This window comes from Phascolarctos cinereus, unplaced genomic scaffold, assembly GCF_003287225.1.
Source record: "Phascolarctos cinereus isolate Bilbo 61053 unplaced genomic scaffold, phaCin_HiC Scaffold_1;HRSCAF=81, whole genome shotgun sequence".
Lineage (NCBI taxonomy): Eukaryota > Metazoa > Chordata > Mammalia > Diprotodontia > Phascolarctidae > Phascolarctos > Phascolarctos cinereus.
In genome coordinates this window covers 150,718,798-150,722,810 of record NW_027555514.1, presented here as the reverse complement: position 1 = coordinate 150,722,810, position 4,013 = coordinate 150,718,798, and the positions used below count along the sequence as shown (strand labels likewise).

The following is a 4,013-nucleotide window of genomic DNA, read 5'->3' as shown; positions in this document are numbered from 1 at the left end:
CTGCATCTAGAGAAAGAATTGATAAATAGATGTATGTATAGAATGATTTTACATACACACACACAAACACACACATCTGTGTCTAATTGTAGCCATTTCTAAGGTGGGGGGAAGAAAAAAAGGAAAAAAATGTACATGATAGCTTTATTATGTATTTAAAAGGAATAGCAAGTTGCAATTATCTTTTCAAAACAATAATTAACATAGTATTGTTTTCCTAATATGGGAAATGCTTGTTTTATTCCATAAATTAAAAATAAAATAAAAACCAGATTTTTATATCATTCCATTGTCACATGTTTCTTTTCATAGAATGCAAACTCTTTGAGGACAGGGATGGTTTCAGTTTTGTCTTTGTATCCCCCCAGCACCTAGTAGAGTGCCTGGCATATATGCAATTTGTCTGGCCCGGCAGAAATGGTTACCACTATTATGATCATTGCTGTAATTCTGAGCTTGGCTTGGCCAAATTCATTTTCTCCTGTGACTGAAGGCTAGCTCAGTCAGTCCAGTGTAGGCTCATTTGTGATGGTAGTGAATAAAAAGTTGATGTGGAGATGGGACCTCACAGGCAGGAATGTGTTCTGCTATGATTGTGTCATGATGGCCTAGCAGAAGAGCATTTTCTAATTGACCCTCATTCCCATTCTGTGGACCTAGGAATTCTTTGCCTTTAATTATCACTAGCTGGCCCTTCAGCTGTCTCCTGCCATCCCGGTCTTAGAAGTTGTCCTTACCCTCTTCTCTGTGTCTACATTACTGTTGTTGAGCTTCCTGAAGCCCTGCTGGATGTAGCAGTTTTTGCTGAAATGTGGATAAATGACAATGACATATTGCCATAGGGCCAATACCTGCTGCTCACATCAAGAACTTCCAGATCAGCAACCAGATTGTAAACTAAAGCATTGTTACACATGCATGGTCTTCTGCCCAACCCCCTCCTCTTGAATCTGTAGCATCTGTGACAAGTGTGTGGAATATGTTAACCATCATTGCCTCTACTCAACTAATTGTGTTGGCAAGAGGGACTGTAGCTATATCTATTTCTTCATCCTCTTTCTTTCCTCACTATACATGTCCTCACATTCAACAAAGTTTATGCATTTCTAATAGCATGTTAACTCACTGTTTCTCCCTGCCTAGAGATAGTCTCACAGTTAGTTCTCCATCCACTGAATCCCAACAAGGCCCAACAATTTGAACCATGGCTCTGCCTCTGGGGAGGAATGAGTTGAGGTACAGCTATGGCTGGCAAAGTATTAGTGCCAATAGTGCTATGCCATGTCATACTTGTAAGATGGGTTCCTTTCATCTGGACTTATTTATTAAGTAGTGTCCTTTTAAACTTTTCCTTCCCATTTTCAAACTTTCCAACTCTCCTCTTTTTCAATTAGACAGAGGTTTGTAGGAATAGCTAATGAGTTAATAATTTGCAATTTTCATAGTGCCTCAATACAACAAAAAAATTGTGTGATGGCCAATGACCTCAGCCCCTTTGTTCCTTCTCTCTCTCTCTCTCTCTCTGTCTCTCTTCTCTCTCTCTCTCTCTCTCTCTCTCTCTCTCTCTCTGCCTCTCTCTCTCTCTCTCTGCCTCTGTCTCCCTTCTCCGTCTCTTCTTTCTCTTTGTCTCTCTTATCTCTGTCTTTTGATCTTTTGGGCTTACTTTCCTTATTCTCTCACTCTTACTATTTCTTGCTCTCTCTTGCTCTTTGTAAATGTCTCTCTTTTTCTGTTCTCCCATCCACATTCTCTAATATCCCTTTCTGGTTCTTGTTCCATTTGGAAGCAGTTACAAGAACTAAAAATCTGTGCTTCAATGCCTCCTTTTCTGCAAGAGGTTTGAAAGTTCTCGATAAAGCTGTAACGACCCACCAAGTTCAGCGCATGAGGCCTTAGGTACACTAATGAATTAAAAAAAAAAAAGAATAGTGTTGGACTCATGTTGGTGGGATTTCCAATCCAGCACAGGAAAAGATTTGCCTGAGCCCTCAGCTGAACTTCAGAGAAAGTCTATGTTTTTTCCCTCCCTTTGCAAACCAGAGTCCTATGAAGATGACTAAGAGGAAGAGGGTCAACTGAAGCTTTTTGATCTGTTTGAAGACAATTAATTGTGTTGATGAAAAATAAAACACAATAATAACAACAAGCCTTTATATCTCAATTTATAGAGTAAATTTATTTCTCTCAGAAAACTGAGGCCCATTTGGGGTGGGATGGGATGGGGCTTTTGATTGAGGAGTCAGAAATAGAGTAGGCTGGTGAGTTTTTGTTTTTGTTCTTTTGGTAGTGATCTCATAGATTTTTGGTAATATACATGCATGCTCTTGATACTCTGGTTCTGGGTTCATTTACTTTGCCCTCCTTATACCCTTTTCTATGTGAACCTTACTTGGACTAAGAACTATGCCTGTTACGTGACTAATATCTTCCTTCCCACTTTCATCATCACTCTCACCAACCCTACATATTATCCACTAAACATGGCATTAGGAGCCAATATGCAGGCATTCTGAAAAGCTAAAGACAGTCTGGGTGTCTGCTTTAATAAATTGCCTTAGGCCTCACTCTCCCCACCTTTTCTATATGGAGGATTACTAAAAAAGACAAGCTGATTCATTAGAGGAACCACAACTTAACGTCAAAAGACACCTTTCAAATTGCCCTGGAATATACTGGAAAGGAAACTCACATCAATTAATATTCTCATTATTTATATTTACTAATCATGCTTTCCCACCAGTAGTGTTGTTATTGACAACAGCAAACAATTTATACTAATTTAAAATTTGCAAAGCACTTTACACATATGATCAAGCAGAAACTACTCTACATACTGACTCAATTCTCAAGAACTGGTTTATTAGGTACTCTTTTCCCCTAGGATTATAGAACTGGAGCGGGAACAGATCTAAGAAGCCATCTAGGCTCATTCCCTCATTTTCCAGATGATTAAAATCAGGACTAAGGAAACTGAGTGATTTGCATAAATTTAAATCTGTAATAAGTATCAGAGACAATATTTGAACTTCAGTTCTCTGACTTGAGAATCAGCATTCTTTACATTATACCATACTGGCTTCTTAATCATTGTTTTACTCCTTACTAGATTTTGACCCTCTCCTGGAGAGGAGAGAGTATATTCACAGCTATAGACAGTTGCTGGCACTCTTCTGAACTGACAGATGTTATCTTTTTGGAGTCTACCAATATGCCTCCTTTTTTGCTCTACTTCCCCTCATCAGAATCAAAGCCCTTTGGAGGCAGAGAGGAAGAACTGCCATGATCTTTTTTCCCGAAATAGGATCTATGATGTTTCACCAGTTCTTCCTGATTATTCTGAGAATTAGTATCTCTTGTATGGAGGGTCCCTATTACTGTTGAAGCTGTCTTCCCTGAGCTTTATCACTCTTTCATATGGGATTCAGCTTCAAGTCTTTTGTCTTTGTTTCTTCAAGTGTCCTGGTTTGAGTATGCTTGACAAGCAGCAACCCAGCATTGCTTCCATGACTTCTTTCAGCCCAGGTTTTTCCATGGTCTACAGATCTTATCCACTGTCTAATCCTACTTAAGGCTAGGCTGCAGTCTCTCTCTCCTCTCTCACTATTTGGTCATTTTTTGGTTATGACTGACTCTTTGTGACCCCATTTGGGGTTTTCTTGGCAAAAACATGGGAGTCATTTGCCATTTCCTTCTCCAGCTCATTTTACAAATGAGGAAATTGAGGTAAATAGGGTTATATGACTTTCTTAGGGTCATACAGCTAGTAAGTGTCTGATGCTAGATTTGAACTCAGGGAGATGAGTCTTCCTGACTCCAAGCCCAATGCTATATCTACTTATCACCTAATTGCCCTAATATTTGCATTTATTATTCTGTTCCATTCAGTTGTATCTGATTCATTTTTTGTGGCAAAGATACTGCAGAGAGTTTTTGCTATTTCCTTCTGCAGCTCATTTGACAGATGAGGAATTGAGGGAAAACAGGGTGAAGTGACTTGCCCAAGGTCACATAGC

The 4,013-nt window shown here is 39.2% G+C and overlaps 1 pseudogene; it reads left to right on the top strand.

Moving 5' to 3' along the window:
* The first annotated feature begins 528 nt into the window (after positions 1-528).
* On the top strand, positions 529-1,121 carry LOC110206926 (palmitoyltransferase ZDHHC9 pseudogene; annotated as a pseudogene).
* Positions 1,122-4,013: the final 2,892 nt, after the last annotated feature.